Source organism: Pinus tabuliformis, chromosome 5_2 (genome assembly GCF_031772625.1).
Source record: "Pinus tabuliformis cultivar Carrire ecotype Pingquan chromosome 5_2, CPIR1, whole genome shotgun sequence".
NCBI classification, from domain to species: domain Eukaryota; kingdom Viridiplantae; phylum Streptophyta; class Pinopsida; order Pinales; family Pinaceae; genus Pinus; species Pinus tabuliformis.
In genome coordinates this window covers 872,364,416-872,384,938 of record NC_142306.1, presented here as the reverse complement: position 1 = coordinate 872,384,938, position 20,523 = coordinate 872,364,416, and positions in this window count along the sequence as shown.

Genomic DNA, 20,523 nt, shown 5'->3' with positions numbered 1-20,523 from the left:
CTCCATTCTATCTTTCCATGCTATGTAATTCGAGCTACCTTCCAAGACATACTCGAGTCTCAAGCCATAGAATTCCATTGGCCAACCTTGAAGTATGATATGAATTCGATTTCCACCGGCAATCTCGAACTTCAACCTTCAAATTCTATTCTCAGTATATTGTTCACATCTCTGATACCATGTAGAAATTATGTGATAGGTTAACCCGATAATGCAATATAAATCAAAGCAAAATACTATAACCTACTTATACTATCAATTTGCAGATGCTTAAATATCAAGCTGAACAATATAAATAGTAGAAGAAGAATCAATGACTCAATACACATGAAAATGCTTTGGGGAAAGTCTCACATAAAAACCCCACACTATTGTATTATCATACATGGTGGAAATACATAGTAATTATAGGAAGCCTTAGCTCTCACAGCTAGTCAGCTCTCAGTACATCCTCATAGGTGCTCACAGGCAATCTTGGTTTCTCTCCAGCCTTCCTCTCTGCCCTCCAAGCTCCTATTTCCTTGCACTGTTCCTTGTGGATGATTAGCCTATTACCAAGTGGAAAAACAAGCCTTCAAAACTACACAATCCTCAAGGATGAATCCTTGACTGCATGCATGAGTTTTCTCCATGAGAAAACACATGCAACTGATAGTACACTATCCTTGAACATTAATCTCAACTAGGTCTTTCTCAGAATAGGCATGCATGAGCTTTTGAAGAGGGAATCTTTAGTTAACTAAGTAGCACTAGTTGAGTGCTTTAATGCATCAACTGATTGTTAACTCACTATTAGTTCCTCAAAAAGTTTGGAACTAATTTAACTAGAATTAACTCAATAAACTAAGTTAACTAATTAAAACTCAAATATAACTCAATCTTATCTCCTTAATTTAAAGGATAACTCTTGCATGATTTCAAAAAGACTTCTAACTTGAATTTCTCCAACTAATTAATTTAAAATAAGTTAATTTATTATTTCCAAGTCGCTGTTAAGACTAAATTCGATTTTAATTCAAAATTTAATTCAAGGACAACTTAAATTGGAATATTCTTGTTGCCCTATTTCAACACTGGATTTCTCTTCTATTCCTAGGTATCCCAATCATGTCCCTTCATTTCATAAATTGAATACCTACTTGCCTAGATTCAGTGGGAATACAGATATAAGGCCTGACCAACACCTCAAATATTTCCATGAATGCATGGAGCAACAAGGTATTTTTCTTGAAGATGTACAAATGAAGTTGTTCAAGTGGTCTTTAGATGAGGATGCTAGAGTTTGGTATAAAATGATAACTCGTGGCAAGATGTCTTCCTTGAAATGTTTTCATATAGAATTCCATTAATATTTCAATTTTTTTATCCACTGAATGCTCTATTTGAATATTTATGTGCACATTTTAATGATGAAGACATCCTCAAGGTTGATGACCCTGCTGAAGATGATTGTGGAGCTCCATTCCAAGAAAACATCTACTCACATCAAGAAGCATCACCCAATGAGAAAGAAAAAGAAGAAGGAAACATCAACGAGCTTCAAATAAACCCTCAGAGGTATGACTTGATTGAGTCTGATATTTCTCCTTCTTATGATGTATATGACCCCACTGAAGATTTTTGTGGATATCCAATCCAAGAAAACATCTACTCACGTTAAGAAGCATCACCCAATAAGCAGGAAACAGAAGAAGGAAACATCATCGAGCTGCAAATAAGCCTTAGTGGTTTGATTCAGATGAATTTGATGTTCCTCCTTCCTATGAGGAATATGACTCTAATGGAGAGTCAAGTGATGTAGAGCCACCACAATCCCAGTCATGGGAAGCTACAAAGCAGAGGAGGACCAACAGGAGGTCAGTATGGAAGCTCCAGTCCACAATGAACATCGTTCACCTAGAGAAAAAGATCAGGAAACTTCCTTGATTTATGATTCATATGATCTAGAGGATGATGAGTTGATCACGGAGGTTCAAAGGGAGTTGTTTACGAGCGAGTGAGGAGAAATATCTTAACAACAAGTTTTCCAAGAAGAGCCCAAAGCTAAAAGACTACGCAGGGTCTGTCACTGCATGTAGCGAAAAGATTCTTGCCAGAAATTCTTCGTATATTCTCCAATCTACAACTCTTACATTTCAAACAATGAAGAGTTTATTGAATATTTCCAAGAGGGTTGTCCCTTTGAAAAATGGGTAGTAGAAGATCAGCAAAAAGTTCCTCTTAGAAAAGCTAAATTTGAGGATATGGACAGTAATTGTGGCTACCCTCACCAAGAAGACATTGATCAACAAACTGTTTCTAAAAAGGAGGCAAATGAAAATTTTCCTTTCCAATTCCACGACCCTGTAGCTGAGTACATAAGCATATTCTTAAGCCATCAGCGGAGGTCAGTTCAACAACATGTATCAGGGTATTTGTTTGAAGACTTTTCATGGTACATGCTTGTTTCATTTTTTACTTTTCAGCAGCATGAAGGCACTAGTTCTAGTAATCTAATGTTGTCCTGGCTCCATTAGACGGTGGAACTCACTTAGGTGAACTTAGCACTATGCATAAGTAGGAATGTATATAAATAAGATCACTAGGTGAGAATTTACTTTCTAGTAGATAGAATATATTTTTCTGTAGTTTAGTTTGATGGAGAAATGACCCCTTACACATAGAGTTTCATGGAGATTTCATGGTTTTACAATTTCATTATATTTCTGACTCTATGCACAATGGTGAAGGATACTAGTTTGTAGGTTGTCAACACCTTTCCAGCAAGGCATTGTCCCTAGTAGGAGCCAATGTTGTCACTCACTACTTTACAAGTTATCAGTTGCCGAGAATACATACGAGAAGTAATTTTTGAAGCCATTTCCCAAGCCACAAAAGCTTTTAGGGTTTAATTAGTCCCTCTCCATTTCATAGTTCTTGGAAATATCTTTCCAAAGGTCTGTGGAATTCCTAAAATGGAGTTCTAGATCAAAAGATAGAGCATGTTGAAGTTACCTTTGGAAAGCTAGAAAACAAAGGAAAATATGTTGGCATTATGATGCATATGTTGTACTTGATGGCAACACTCTCATAGAAGATCATCTCACTTATATACATTCAGATGAATCTACAGAAGAGATATCAGATGTGACATATTACAGGATAGCTCAAAGGAATCAAATGGCAAGCTCTTTGTAAGCAGAGGTTCAAATATTGTTGAAATTATGAAGGACGCAGGTACACCTTACAGAAAGTGCGTCCCCGCAGGTAATCCATGCAGAACCCGCGTCCAAAGACGCAGGCCAGCCGTTCAGGGGGTGCGTCCACCCAGTGCACACATTTCAAGGCAGAGAAAAGCACGTGGGGGTTTCTTGTGTGGTATCTAGCCGACGGTTTTGTGTTTCTATGGTGTCGGCTCGTGGTATTGTTCCATGTTTTGGGGAGAAGCTTGCCTATATAAAGCAAAGGAGTTCATTTGGATTAGGCACCATCTTTGTTGAATATCTTTTGGTGAGATCTAGTCCAGATCTATGAAGGCGAATCTTCTAATGGACTATGATCGCTATGGTGCACGATCAGACCTGTAGATCTGACTGTTTGGGTTAGTCTTGAAGTCTTTATATCTTTCATATCTAAAGAGACGCAGGTGCAGTAAGGGTTCAGGTGCGTCCGGGACGCAGGAGCGAACCGGTTCAGGTGCGCCGGACGCAGGCGCAGAAGGGTTCAGGTGCGCCGAGACGCAGGCAGTTCAAAAGACTCAGAGCGAGGGACGCAGGCTAGCAGTGGAGCAGAGTGCGTCCGGGACGCGGGCTAGCAGTTGAACAGGGTGTGTCCAGGGACTCAGGCCAGCAGTTGAGCAGGGTGAGTCCGGGACTCAGGCTAGCAGTTGAGCAGGGTGAGTCCGGACTCAGGCTAGCAGTTGAGCAGGGTGCTTCCTTCTCTTAAAATCTTTGTTTATCATTGTTGCATCCTGGGTTTGGTCCTATTATTGTTGATCTAGTTACTACAGTTGATTGGGTGTTTCAGAAGGTTGTTTGAGCTTCAATGTTGTTGTTGGGTCCAGTATGAAAATTGATGAAACGTGGTACTTGAAGGAGAGAAGATTGTAGGCCGGCGCCTACGTACTAGTATCTAAGCTAGTACAAGAGCTAAAGGAAATGTTTGGAGCATTGTAGCAGGTAGTAGCCTGCGTACTAGTAAATGGATCGGCTAGTACAAGAGCAAAGGGGGTTGTAGCTCCCGTACTGGTATAAGGCTGCACCAGTACAAATATTTTTAAAAGAATTTTCTTATTAAGAAGAAGATTGAGATGACTTGCAGCAGGTGGTTTTCTCCCGCATTGGGTTTCCACCTTACATCATTGTGTTCATGTGTGTGCCTTATGTGTGATGATCTACTTTATGTTACTGCATCTGTTAACTGATAATATGGTTGATAATGTTCTAATGCACTCATTGAAGATCGATTAACTTAATCATAAGAAGTTGTGGAAGTAGCATATATGAATCTGATTATGGAAATGAAAAAGTTTTATTAATATGATAATACTGATTCACCCCCCCTCTCAGTATTATTTCCAACAAAATAGGCTAGAGGAAAAGGCTCATTGAAAATCACAATTGGAGCTACCTTCAACAACAAAGGAAGGCAGTAAGATTAGCGATTAGCTGAGCGCCAATATCACAAATCGCAATCAGTGGGTGAAGTCTTGTCGAAAATCACAATTGGTGAGTCCCGGGCACATGCTTACAGTTTATCGGTGGTTCATAAGGCAGAGCACTGATATTGCAGATCGGAGATCATAGGCGCAAAGGGTACACACTAGCGCAAGGTAAGAATCCTCGCTGAATGCCGATATCGTGGGAATCACTAAAAACTGGGCATTTAGTGTTAAAGCTTTGAGAGGGCTGAAAAATGATTAACAAAGAATATCCATGGAAAAACCTGGCCAGTTGGACCCCTTTCTCTCTCCTTTAGGGGTCCATGTGGTGGACTACAATTGGTCCTTATAAATGGCATGGCAGCTGATGTCATCATGATGTGGCAATATGGAAGTGACATGGTAGTACGAAGGACATGTGTCATGCAAATTCGACATTTTCAAGGTCCTAAGGGGGGAATTTATGGGTGACACGTGTCACCACTCATAGGGTGGCACGTTGCAGTGATGATGTCAGCTATCACAATCAAATATTGGAAATCATACAAGTCAAGGCCCTCATCCACCACAATCCCTCCAGGTTTGTGATTGCGATATGTAGGGGATCCTCCCAGATGTGATAATTTATGTATTATAGTTTATGACGATCCCAGATCCAGACAGTCAGCCTACGCTATGAAAATAAGTGGATGATTCTCTTTTTCTTGTTTTGCGATTGTGATAGACTGAGTCGGCTCGGTCCCACATATCAGTGATCGCAGGTGTCAGTGGGTGTTATCAAAGGAAAGTGCTATAATGCGTCGATGTGCAGGATACTATGCAACAAAGGAAAAAGGCCCCCAGACAAGAGTCTAATGGCTCTAACACCTTAGGGCTAGGTCCTAGGTCATAACCCTCGGTCCTATTATACAGAAACATAGAAGGGGGCTAAGCCAGAGGGGACCAAAGGTGATCATGACCCGTTGTTCTGTGATATCTTTTAGAATAAAGGTCCTGATGTTGTAATGCTTCGATAAAATTGTGCAAAGCTTTAAGGGGTGGATGGGTCGACAGCTATGGTATTGAATGAAGGAATGGGGTAATCGGACACCAATATGGGATAATCCTATAGAAGCCCATGCAGCAAGAAACCAAGGAATACATAGGCTGTGAAAATGGATTCGACACCTTCAATACACGACTACTGTGAGTAAATTATAGTATGGGAGGCTCAGGAATACTTAGTGCCTCATCATGGTGCTCCACAACATCATACAGAAAAGGACTATTGTGACAAGCTCCATTCCCACTCCATGACATGCATTCACAGTTGATCCACTCCCTACTCCAGAGAACGAGCTATTCAGGTAGTTAAGGCGGAAGTGATAGGAACCGACCGAGCGGTAGGAGATGTTAGAAAATTATATATTACGGAGCAATGGAACACATAAAATATTGCAGAAATATAAACACAGAAAACGCACAAAACAAGAGAGACACAGATATACGTGGTTCACCCAGTTTGGGCTACGTCCACCCCGAACAGCCAGTCCTTCCTTTTTATTATCCAGCAAAATGAAGAGACACAACCTACAACAAATCCGCTGTAATATCCTCTGTTTTCTCTCACAGTCTCACCTCTCTGTTTCTCGCTCACAGAATACACATCTATCTCACAGCCTCAAATACAATACCCTCATACAAAGAGAGGGGTTGCCTTCTAGGGAAAAAAACCCTAAACTAAACATAAGTTCTACTGTCAGATCATCCGCCTAATGAACGACCCAGATTGACTAGAAATTACTATACTTTTACAAGGCAATTTTACAGCTGTTTTTAGCTTCGGGTCCTATGTGGCGATACCTTTGAGTATAGAAGATAATCAGGCTCCACACCCAACAGGAGAAGCAAATCACATTTGAGACATGGATTGAATAGAGGTCACTCACAAGAGCAACATAGGTGGCACTTCCTCCATTTTATTTCCATTTTTCTCTTTATTTTCATTATTTTTCAATTTCTGTTTATTTCCAAGAAGGCAACAAATCCTGATTGTAATCAGTTTGGGCAACAGAGACTTGCACACTGAGACATCTAGTCTAGTAGATAGCTGAAGCTCTAGCAAAGATATGTTTTGTAACTGTAATCAAAGCTCCCCCTCTTCCTATAAATAGGGGGAAGCCATACTTTAATTAGGTTCCATAATTTCTCATTGACAGGGTCTGAATTCTGAGATGCCACTTTGGTCATATTCTCTCTTTCATGATGATAAGCCTCATCATTGGGTAACTATATGGGCCTTAGTTCACCTCGTAGCTTAGTTAAACCAACTATTGTGACAACTTATTGAATATTTTTTATTATATTTTGTTTATGAGATGAGTTAGAGTTGGATATTTTGCTTTGTGGTCTAATGTGCATTTAACATAGGATTAAAGGATAAAAGCAAGGAATTTTGGGAAATACCTTTGTCAAAACTCGAATGGGACAAGGGAGAGGAATTATAGGAGGTGAATCCTCCTCATTTACTACCGCTCCATTCGAATATTCCTCCATCAGCTCATAGTGCAAACAACCAAATCATGAGGACTAGAAGGCAGCTGAGCAAGTGAAAGTCAAAGCATTAGTTTATCTCAAGTTTGGGATCCGAGCCTCCCTAATTTTAAGGAAGTCGTTGGAGAATTCAGTCATATAAGTAGAGAGGCCTAGGACCTCAGTAGGATTCAAATGTTTGATAGTAAGACTCTACTTTATTTTTGATCTGCAAGACTTGTGACAGTTTTTGATGTAATCTATTATTTTTATAATAAGAATGAGTTTGTTTTTGAGCCAGCACTAAATTAACTCAGAGGGATGAATCTCTTGGGTTAGGGCCCAAACCTAGTAGCTAAGGATCCTCTTTATTGTACATGTATGCTAACATAGTTTCATGGTTTAATCGTTCATATGCTTAAGTAGCTACATTTCCATTACAACAGTGGAGCACATAGATTCATGGTTTAATAGTTCATTTTCTTAAGTACCTGCATTTCTAATACAATAGTGTAGTGCATAGATTCATGGTTTAATCTTTCACTTTCTTAAGTAGTTGCACTTCCCTTACAACAATGTAGTGTAGATTGGTTGTGTTTTAGTTTGCTTCCATTTGTGCCTTCTTTCAGTTAGCAGGTTAGCAAGGAGAAAAAGATCACCATAAGGTTGTTAGTAGGTGTCTCGGCCTCACCTCCTCCCTCTTGGACCATGACTTGAGGAAGAGACCCTTCTTTCTAGTTTGCACATGAGATTTGGAGTTTTTCATCTTGATTCAGTACTCGGTTCATTTTATCATCATATTTTGCCATCACTCTCTTTCTGTAATAAGATCTCACTCGTATTCTCATTTCCTTCAGCACTTTCTCCATGCATAATATATGCAGAAGCTAATAAATCACATCTTAATCAGATTATGCCTATAGATTTACTTACCATCTGATCCACAACAAACCTGGCCAATCACCATCAACCACGTGCATATTCATTTCAATGTTTGACTTTAGGCACTCCGAATCTCCACCGTCGATCTGCCTCGCCTGATCCAACGATTATTGTGTGACCCAATCGCCAACTAGCTTAGTCGTTCTTCTGTGTTGATCAATCCTGCATGATCCAATGGCTCTCACGCAATCTCGTGTGAATTCTTGCATGGTCGATATCCGCCTAAGAGCACGCGAGAAAAGTGGTTTTCTCATCCTATGTGTCACTCACTTAAGCTAATCGCGTAAAATTTAGGAATTCCACTTACAACTTTGAGGGGGGGTGAGAAACTTCTTACCACCTATGAGGACCGCTCCATCATTCCGCATGTTTTCCACCCTTTTACCAACACGTGACTTGATGTGATCCATCAATCTATTCAATTAATCTCCCACAATAAGATCTGTGCCATTCATCTTCCATTAATATTGTTCATCCATCTATTCACTTAATCCCCTGGGATAAGATATCCACGACTCATCACCCGTTAATCCTGTTCATCCCTCTATTCACTTAATCCCCTGCAATAAGATATCCACCATTCATCTCCCATTAATCCTTTTCGTGCCTCTATTCATGTAATCTCCTGCAATAATATCTCCACCACTCATCTTCAGTTTTTACTATTCACTGTTCCATCCAATGGTTCCTATGCATTGATGCTTCATTACGTCCCCCTTTCGCTGATTTCGATCTTTGATTTCTTTTCTGTTTGACTCCTTCCCGAACTTTGTTCTGCAAATAATTTAAACACTGCCACTTCTTAGATTCGATTTGGTTATTCAATCAGACTCTAACACTATTCGATCATCAAAAAACCAAGAAAGTGAAAACATATTTAGTTTAGTTTCCTTGCTTACTCATTAGTTTAGTTTGATGCTCTTTACTTCTGTAACTTAGATAGCAGCATTAGGTTAGTGTTGATTTAGCAAGTCTTCTTAGCATATTTGTTTAAATGGTTAATTAGGATATGGTGTGATTTAGCATTACATGTTGTTTTATTCATTACTGTAGTAGAGTAGCTCTCTTAGAATAGATTGGCTCTTCTTCCATCAAAGAATGAAGCTTCTTCTAACTTTATAGAAGTCTAGCTTGGAACCCTTGGGTTCTCTTGCCAGATGAACAAGTGACAATAGGTAGGACGTTCACTTCTACTTGTGCATATAGCACTGTCACCTCTAATTTTATATGAACCTTGGGTTGGTAAGTAAAGCTGGTAGCCCAGGAGTTGCAGCATCGTAGCTACAATACTGGCACTCATCACTTTTTGGCGTCCCTACCGGGGAGGTGTCTGAGTAGAATGTGATTACTGCTTTCTTTTCTTCTGTTTCTTGTCTGCTTTCTTTTATTCTATTTCTAGTTTTCAATTTCCTTTGATTAGTTTATTTTTGAAAAAGTAATCTAGTAGCTTCCTTTCTTTCAGTTGTCATTAGCTGCTTTCGTTTCCATTCTGCAAATAGAATTTCATTTTAGCAAGTAAATTTTCTTTACGTCAGTAGTTTTCATTGAATCAGCTATTTCATTTCTACAAAGTACTTTCTAGCTAAAAAATATTATAAAAACCAACCCAAAAACATTTCCTTCCATGCCTCGTAGGAATAGGGACAATTTAGGGAAATTCTTGCCAAATGCCCCCACTGCATCAAACAACCAACCTTCTCTCTTCTTCGGTGGTTGTGAACTAGAGGACCTTTAGGTGAGAAACCTAGCATATTTGATGAACCTATAGGGGAAGAGGAAGAAGATGAACCCATTCCTACTGAACCAATGGCTGAAAATTGAAATGATAGAGGGAATAGAGAGAGAGTTGAGGATTCCTTCTCCATCAGGGAAACCAATGTGGACACTAATATGAATAATATAAGCCCCTCTGCTCTACCTCATTTCCATGGCCCGACCATAGAGGAACCTAACACTTTCATATTTGAGTTTGTTGTTATATGCCGAACCTATGACCATACAAATGGTGAGCAAAAGTTAAAATTGTTTCCATCTACCCTCAAGGATGCAACATTGTGTTGGTTCATGGGTTTACCTGGAGATAGCATCACAACTTGGGCTTAGATGCAATATGCTTTTACCAACAAATATAGGGACTACTATAGGTCAAAGGATATTAAAGAAGATATTTTTAAGATGACCATGGGCTAGGATGAATCATTAGAAGACTACGAAGAAATATTCCAGCTTAGTTACAAAAGGGCCAGGTGCACACTTGACCTCAAGTCACTAAAGTTGGTTTTGCTTGGAGGAGTAAGGGAAGATCTTCTCGATAGCTTACATTTGTTAGTAGGAGGAGATATCTACCAATTACCCTATGAGGATATCAAGGCTTTCTTTAGAAACCATTCTAGGGCAGTCAGGAAAAAGGGTAGGAGTAGTCAACCTATGGCCAGTACATCATCTTCCAACTCATCCATCAAGGGTGAAATTGGAAATATGCTGGAAGATTTCAAGAGTGAGATGCTGCTAACCCTTTCCTTGCAATTAGACACCATGAACATCAAAAGGAATCAAGAGAAATCAGAGAGAGCCTTGGCCATCTTTCCTCCTAGATGCACCAGGAGGCATTCTAGGAATGAATGTCCATTGAACTGCATTGAGATTTGTTCGGTTTGTGAAGAAAACCACTCCACAAACAAGTGCCCTTCTTTACCTAGACTCAAAGGTGTATATCAAGGAGCTGAAGGGGTCACTAAGAAGCTTTGTTACATCAACCAAAGGAGATCTCCTGGGTGTAGACCATACCAGCAGGGTATGCAAGGGTCATCCCATATATTACAACCCGAACCAAACCACAACTACACCTTCTTGCGGACCCCCTGCTCATCCTTCTTTTTCTACACCCCCTCCTTGGTCCTATGCATCTTAGTATCATTCCAAACCATCCAATTAGTCATTTCAAACTTACATTCTGCCACAACCTCAGTGTAATACCCCACTCTAGGGGTGGAGGCCCCAATACAACAATGCTCCAGCTCTATTGCCTCCACCACCTACCCAACCACAACTCCTACACTCTGATCCACCCAAGCAACCCTAGATGCCTACCCAATAAAGTCCAAACCCGAACAATAGGAAGACTCAACAAGTATACAGTGGAGAGACATCATACCTAGCTTATGTTGTAAAAATCTAGGAGATCAACCTAATATCTGGGAGAATTCTCCCAGATAACCAACCTACCTCTCCACATAGGGAGGTTGAGGAAGAAAGAGAGGAAAGAAACCTTAAATTAAATCCACCCTTTCCTAAAATATTATCCCAACCACTCCAGCGTACCCCAGAAGAAACTGAACTTCTGGGAGTATTGAAAAATGTATGTGTAAAGATTCCCCTTCTCCAGGAAATAAAAGATGTTTACATTCATGACAAGTTTATTAAGGATAAATGCTTCAAGCATTGAGGAAGAAGAAAAAGGGATGCCCCTACCATTAATGTCATTGGGCAACTGTTCGACTTAATGTTGGGGCAAGTAATATGTCCAAAATATTTGGACCCTGGAAGTCTTATGGTAGATGTGCACATCAATGGCACCATCACCCCAAACACTCTAATCGATATAGGGGCTACCATTAATGTGATGACCAAGGACACCATGCTCAAGCTCAACCTCCAAGGGTCATTGAGGAAGACCACAACAATTTGCAACCTGCAGACTATTCCACGATCACCCTTGAGGGAATTGTGGAGGATTTGATGGTCTCCATTGACTCCTGGGAGTACCTTGCAAATTTCCTAGTTCTCCAGCCTAAGGCTAAGCTTACCAGTTACCCTCTCATCCTTGGGAGGCCATGGTTGGCCACAACCGATGCTAACATTAGATGCAAAGATGGGAATATGACCATAAAAAATGGGCATATGTCCAAACAGTTAGTCCTATGCCCTCCTTCTCAACCTTCTCTAGAGCATGATTTACCTTTATGGTTGGAGGAGGAGGAAGAAGATGAGGTTTATTCAACCCAACTTTATGCTTTGGAAGCAACCATAGGAGGAGGACATCAAGATGAGGATGACTTAATTGAACACCTTCTCCAAAGTTCAACTCCTAGTTCATTACCATTAGAAGAAGAAGTAAGGGAAACCAAAAAAAATCTTCCAATTGACTTATGCTTGACCAATTCCAACCCACTCCGTGTCAAAACCATAGAATTTGGCCCAGAGAAAACTTTGAAAGTTAATCCATCTCTTTATACTCTTCAAGAGGAAAAGCTAGGCAACAGGTTGAGAGAAAACCTAGAAGCCTTCGCTTGGAATTACAAGGAAATGAAGGGAGTACACCCCTCAGTGTGTACTCACCATATATACATCAAAGAAGGTTGCAAGATGGTCCAACAACCACAAAGGAGGATGAATCCAACTTTTGAAGATATAGTCAAAGAAGAACTGTAAAAACGGTTAGATGCATGATTCATTTACCCTTTCTCCGACAGTGAGTGGGTCTCTCCTTTAGTGTTAGTTCCCAAGAAAAATGGTAAGTGGAGGATTTGTTTCGATTATAGGGAGTTGAACAACACCAAAAAGAAGGATCATTTTCCCCTACCCTTCATTGACCAAGTGCTAGATGGCCTGGCAGGGAAGAAGTTTTTTTCTTTCTTAGATGGATTCAGTGGGTACAACCAAATCCAAATATGCCTATAAGAATACGATAAGACCATATTCACCTTTCCTTGGGGTAATTTTTCCTATAGGGTCCTTCCTTTTGTCCTATGCAATGCTCCTGCCACTTTCCATAGAGCAGTCTTAAGTATTTTTGCTAAATTAGTACATGATGTGGTGGAAATATATATGGATGATTTTATACCTTACGGCTGTGATTTTCAAGAAACCCTGACTAACCTAGGAAAAGTATTGCACAAATTCATTGAAATCAACTTAGAAAACATGTAACTAATCCCCAAAACTTAAAAGAGACCAAAACAAAAAATCAAGGCAAGAGTGAACAAGAAAAGAACAAAGGCCAGCTCCCCAGCAGAGTCACCAATTTGTGATGCAGGAAAGTGTTCCCTCTGTGGACAGAGGCAACCCCTCTAGCCCTAGAGTGGGTCTAGTCACAAACAAGGACAAATCAACAACAATTTTCCTTAAATAGTTCAAGTTGGAGACCTACCTCAACCAGTAGTCGATGGAGTTCTGTTGCGCTGCTCCAGCTTCCACTTCCTTCTCCCGATGAGTAATCAACCTGAAACAATGCAAAGGAAATACAACAAAGCACGTAACCAGAACAACAATGATCTATTTACCCAGAAAGTCAAGAATTCATGAGCTATCTAGTACATTACGTACAAGATATAGGAAAACATCATTAATTGCGTTAATTATGAAATAGAGTAAGCTTACAACCAAGGTCTTGACGTCACAAGCCTTCTCAGAGGGATCCAGCCAGCATGTTCCTCAAGCATTCACTCTTGAAAGTGGATCTCTCAATACACAAGTCTCTCTCACTCACAAGTTTTACACAAGATCAAAGGCACTTCACAACCTTCCTCAAGCTCTCAACAATCCCACACTTTTCACACTCACACAAGCTATCTAACAAGCTCACAAGTACTAAAAACAACACTCCAAAGACTAAGAATTCCAAAACTATCCAAAAACTAGTAGCACATAGCAATGGTGAGAGTTTAAATAGGAGAAGGAGTCTCCATGAAAGGTGGGAGGATGAGCTTATCTCCAAGGAAGGTAGCACAAATTACGGAACAACCACGCTAGAGAAAGGAGGGTGACAAAAACAAGGCCAACAACCAGGTCTGGAGTCATCCGGAAGGCCGACTATTGGAACAAATTCACCCAATCTGGATCATCTCAGGCACATAACTGGTCTGTCGTGCTGACATTGCTAGTGAATAACGTAGCTAGTCATGTCATCACGGGGAACTACAAGAGACAGTTGCGCTGGCACATGAAATTCAACCATCGTGGGAATCACGTGTACTTCCGCGATGGCAGTGCTTCTAGATTGTTTTGGAGCGCCCTTTAGTGCATTTATTAAGCCAACAAACACGATGAGGCAGAAACTTTTGGAAAAGTGGGTCATTTGGCAGCATCAGAGAGCATGAGCATGAATGATTTTGGACTCATGACATAGTAGAGAGACTGGGATGAAGGCACTGACAAATTACTGTGTAACGGATGCCCACTAAAGTATGAAGCCTGAGAGAGAGGGAGGGGTGAAATGCTTTACGAAACTGACTAAACTCGAACACCATCTGGAAGAACCTCCACGCGAGTACAACTGATATCTTTAATAATGAATTACATGTAGTCTAGGCATGGGCACAACCATCCAAACGACATACAAAATAGGTCTATGGTATGGAAGTAGCCATCCAGCTAATAAGACCATGATTATGATAAAAGTATCGTCGTAGCCATCCATGAAGACTCAGGTATGGTCGCAGCCATCCATTAATGAGTCATGTAATCATAAAACCAATCCACGCAGCCCGAACATGTGTAATTTGAGTTCGGGGTCTTGAACCCATCTGATCATAGTATAGATTCTAACATGCGAATAGATGTGCTGAGGTCGAGCATGATAGAACATCGCTTGATTACCGGTCAATGAGGAAAACCATTAACAAGCACGAGAGAAACCACCAATAACGTCAATGGCTCTCAAGGTACTTTCCAGCATAATCTACGAAGTGTGAAGAAGGAGCTAAAGTGACTAGCTGCCATAGAAAATCAATGATAAACCTGTTATTGAGTCCAACCTAGTAATAGTTTAATGAGCCCTATGAAGGAGAAGCTCAAGCCTTGTCATGGTGACGAGTCCAATGTTTTTAGGGTTTAACGAGTTCGACATAGGTAAAACTTGGAGTCTTTTTCATGTTTAGAGAGTTTGAAAAAGACATGGAAAAGAAAACTCCAGGGGGGTCCTTTTTCGTAGAGTTGTGTCTCTCGAGCCCGAAAAAGTATAAAACGATACTCAAAAGAACCGCCCGAACATTACGATCGAGGAGTGCTTTTCATGGGTAGTGAATTCGACTCGAAAAATTAGAAAAGTAGTCATAAGCACGTCATTTTAACCAATAACGAGCCTGAAACGACAAAAACCCAACAATCTTTTTACGTTTAAACGGTCAGAAAAAGAACTTAAAGGTGACCGCCTCTCATTTCTTTGAACGAGTCAAGAGGGAAACTCGGCCATATTTTCATCTTTAAACGGTCGGAAAAGAGCTGAAAGCATACCTGCATTTTTATTCTTTTTAATGAGTCAAAAAGGGAAAAATACTCGGCAATCTTTTCATCTTTTACGAGTCAGAAAAGAGCTTAAAGGAGACTCGTCTTGGAGGAACGAGTGGCATAAAGGGTAGCAACTGGTTCCGGTAATGGTGGAACTGCTCAAAACATGTAATGGTCAAGAGGCTGGCTAATAAAACCACTCATCACTGCAGTTCCTCAGGAAAGGAAAAACAATCAAGTGAGAGCATATAATCGGCCAAAGAGATGGTAGCAATGGAATGAAACAACCAAGGCTCATCTAACAGAATTTAGAAGATAAAAGGTAATCACGAGATGTAAATCAGCTATGGGTTCATTTTTACACAAGCTTGAACCATGGAGAACTTTGCTTGGATTTGGTTTCATGTTTACACAAGCTTGAAACAAAAAAACTATGCTTGTTATAAGTTTTCATGCCCCCAGCATAATGAGGCAAATCGAGGTACATGCCCCCCGAGCTTCATTGCATTCAACGAGGTGGATGGAATGAAGGTTCACATTCGAGATCTTGGAAGGACTCGACTTGGATATTACGAGATCTTAATCAAAGACTTGATTTGGAAAAGGAGGAGTTGTTTCATTTTTTAATGAGGTTGACACAATAAAAAAACTATCCTCATAACCCTTGTTTCATTTTGTAACAAGCTTGACACAAGAGAAGGAACTGTGCTCGAGACTCCTTGTTCCATTTTTTAACGAGGTTGACACAAGACAAGAACTGTCCTCGGACGTCTTGTTTCATTTTTTAATGAGGTCGACACAAGAACAGAACTATCCTCGGAACTCCTTGTTTCATTTTTTAACGAGGTTGAGACAATATCAAAACTATCCTCGGAGACCTTGTTTTGTTTTTTAACGAGGTTGACACAAGATCAGAACTATCCTCAGACACCTTGTTTCGTTTTTTAACGAGGTTGAAACAATATCGGAACTATCCTCGGGCGCCTGTTCATGGGCCATGCGAGAACATGGCTCCCAAGAGGTCTTCACGGGATGGAAGAAAAACACTTTGGGAGGAATACATGTCATGATGCACCAATGACAGATTAGGTTCCAATGCCCCGAGTACATGATGTACCAGACCATCTGCATGATCATCAGCAGAGGCGGAGATGGAACGGGTAGCCACATAATTGACGTGCGGCAAGGCACTGCTTGTGAGCAGGAACCGAGAGGGGATGACAACTGTGTAGGAGGGACCGGGGGACTAAAGAATGATAATTGATCAATAGTCACCATTCTTCCATCGTGTGGAAAACAAACCACACAGAAAAGGGAAGAAATGAGGGCCCCCATGGCATAAATATAGTCATGGCCAAGGAGAAGACTGAAATTTTCACCTTGGACAATCATGACATCTATATAGACAGTTTTGCCTCCCAAAGTAACAGGCAACTTTGGGAGGATCCCTAGAGGTTGACAGGGTTCTCCGTCAAATGCCAACAAATTCTGTGTGACCAGAACAAGCTGTGCGGAACACAAATCTTGCCAAGTAGTGGAATGCATAACACTGACAGATGCACCCTCATCGAGGACAGTGCCAGGTTCCGACTTATCGTAGGTGTATACTGTAATCTCGAAAGTCACATAGGATGGAAAGCAGAAAGTAGTCAATTGACTCCAATCGAAAGTGATAGCAAAACTACTTGGTGGGGGAACCGTATGATTGCCCCCCTGCTCCCCTAGGCACTGGAGGAGGATTCCCTAGATCAGCTGGGATAGGAGAGTCGTTTTCAGACCCTAGATAATCTGATGAGACGAGGAGAACACGAGCATGATGCTCTTTTGAAACAGAGTGAGTGACAGGTGGCAAACCCAAGTCGACACTCTTTCCGACCAATGGTTGGTCTGGAACAAGCTGAGCACAGCCAGGCTCAGAAGAAGGAGGACATCAAGAGAAGAATCTAAGTCAATGTCTTTGTCAATTGAGGGAGGGTCTGAAGAGAGCCGCTGGTAACCAATGGGAAGTTGGGGTGAAGAAGGTGTAAGACTTTCCAAAATGGCGGAAGCTTTATCCATGAGTAGACAAAGGTGAAGGGGGTGGTTGCCTTCACATAGCCTACAGGGGAATCGAATCTTCCTATCCTTCTTACCATTGACAGTTGTTAGAATAGCATTTCCTTGAGATGCAGAGGATGATGAGGGACAAACCAAATCATGAGACCATACTTCTAGGATCCTTGGAATTCCAAGACAATCACGAAGAATATGTTCACCCTTACATAATCTACAAGGAAACTTAACCTTCCGCGAAGTAGCAGGAGGTGGTTCGACCTGGGATGGACTTGGAGCAGTAACTGCACAGGTGGCCTTGGATTTATCGGACTTCTTCTTCTTCTTCGTCTTCTTCTTCTTCTTCTTAGGCTCCTACTTACTTACTATGAAACTTTCACCAGGCGAAGGAGGAGAGGAGGAGGAAGAAACAGGAGAAGAAGGCGTAGGCTCAACCTTGGAAGCAACATGTCTTGGTTCGGACGAAGGAGACGGTGGAACAAGAGTCATGACACTCGGGACCACCGAGGTTGGAAACAGCCATACAGGCAAACCAATGGTTATCCCAGGCAACAACAATGTTGCCATATACAGAGCACCGACATTTCCAAAGGAAGGAAATGGACCAGGATTTCCATCTGAAGGAAAATCTTGGCTGGTAGGCTCGGGGGATGCCGCCATCGAGAATAAGAAAGAACCCTACTCAAGCTAACACAAACAAGATCTAATAGGGTAAATGTGAATCGTGGCCAAATAAATTTTAAGACACATGAACAAAACAAGACCTTTTCATGTTTAAAGAGTCGAGAAAAGTAAAAACGATGACTCTAGTCGCCTTCGAATATTTAATGAGGCTGAAGTGACAAGTGCTCAGATGGAACTTTTCTTTTAGGGAGTCCAAAAAGGAACGAAAGTGACTACTCTAGAGAACTAGGCAAAAGGTTTACCAGACAAATCCGTAAAACTGCATATACACCTTGGCAGTCATATGAAAACCAAGGACTTTCCGTACGACAGTCAATCTTCCTGAATGCTGCGTTCGGTGTGTTACGGCTTGTAAGGTGGCAGACACGACTTCCTATGGATAAAGGATGATAACCTAGTGGGGTATCCCCATATACTCGATGGTACGTGGGAGCACAATTCCGTACTAGACCACTATTTAGTCACCGAAGGAGGAATCACCCAACCTTGAGTGGAAACAAAAGTGACCAGGTTTAACGACGCCGGAGCACGTCTCTAGCCTAGACCTCTAAATGTGTACGTTATGTTCCAATGCGTTGTTAGATTTATTCAGTTCATTTTAAAGTTGATCTTGGATTATGTTTCAATTTTCGGGCCTTACCGTATGTATATAACAAAACCTAGGATGTGAATGAATGAAATATCTTTTTCCTTCGATGAACACCTACCTATGGGAGGGTAGAGAGATCATTCCCAAACCAAGAAAACCAAGGCAAAAAAACAGTCACTCAATGCAAACAAACACCAATCGTTAAAGTGCACAAATACTACTAATGAGAGATTTAAAACATTCGCTTTTCAATATGCAACTTGAAATGCAAATTCACTTTCACTTTCACATGCTAAATGAAATGCAATCTTTTTTATTTTTATGCCTTTAATTTGAAGAAACCAATAAGCAACAAACAAATGTGGAAAAACGGTTGATCCAAACAATTGTAATCTATGTCCGGGTAGTGAAGAGAAATCGAAACAATGCCAAGATTGGTCCAATAACAATCACTAAACAATAAACCAAAAGTAAGCAAAGGGGAAGGCTCAATGAAACCAACAACAAGCAGCAAACGAAACCTTGCAAACAAGAAAACAAGCGAAGCTGATCCAAAGGACTTGAAACAATAAACTAGGTCACAAAGCAAGAAAAATAAGATTCATTTAACAAAGCTCACAAGAAAGTGCCTCAGCCTCTACACAGTGAAAAACAAGTCATCGAACAAGTGAGAACAGCAAGGGACTAGCAAGACTGATGGATTCAGAAGGCAGAATTGAAAAAATTCAATTCTACAACAATTAGCACGGGAAATATACTAGCAATAAAGCGCTGATAAGGAACAATACGCAGCAACAAAGCGATGTCAGCGCGGAAGTACACGCCTTTTCCGCGATGGTCCGATAAACAAAACTGTCTTGACTGTTAAGCGTAATTACACGATGAATAGGATATTACAAAAGGGGTGACGCGATGACAACGTGACTGTTAAATTAAAAGTCGTGATGATGCTCAAAACAATAACAGGCGAACAAAATTTCCCAAACTAAAAACAATCAATCTTTAAGAAAATAAGGACATTTCCCAGATCAGGCCAGGAAACTAAGAAAACATGTAACTAATCCCCAAAACTTCAAAAGAGACCAAAAGAAAAAATCAAGGCAAGAGTGAACAAGAAAAGAACAAAGCCCAGCTCCCCAGTGGAGTCACCAATTTGTGATTTAGGAAAGTGTTCCCTCTACGGACAGAGGCAACCCCTCTAGCCCTAGAATCGGTCTAATCACAGACAAGGACAAATCAACATCAATTTTCCTTAAATAGTTCAAGTTGGAGGCCTACCTCAACCGATAGTCCATGGAGTTCCGTTGCGCTGCTCCAGCTTTTGCTTCCTTCTCCCGATGAGTAATCAACCTGAAACAATGCAAAGGAAATACAACAAAGCACGTAACCGGAACAACAATGATCTATTTACCCAGAAAGTCAATAAGTCATGAGCTATCTAGTACATTACGTACAATACATAGGAAAACATCATTGATTGCATTAATTATGAAATAGAGTAAGCTTACAACCAAAGTCTTGACGTCACAAGCCTTCTCAGAGGGATCCAGCTAGCATGTTCCTCAAGCATTCACTCTTGAAAGTGGATCTCTCAATACACAAGTCTCTCTCACTCACAAGTTTTACACAAGGTCAAAGGCACTTCACAACCTTCCTCAAGCTCTCAACAATCCCACACTTGTCACACTCACACCAGCCATCTAACAAGCTCACAAGTACTAACAACAACACTCCAAAGACTAAGAAATCCAAAACTATCCAAAAACTAGCAGCACATAGCAATGGTGAGAGCTTAAATAGGAGAAGGAGTCTCCATGAAAGGTGGGAGGATGAGCTTATCTCCAAGGAAGGTAGCAAAAATGACAGAACAACCACACCA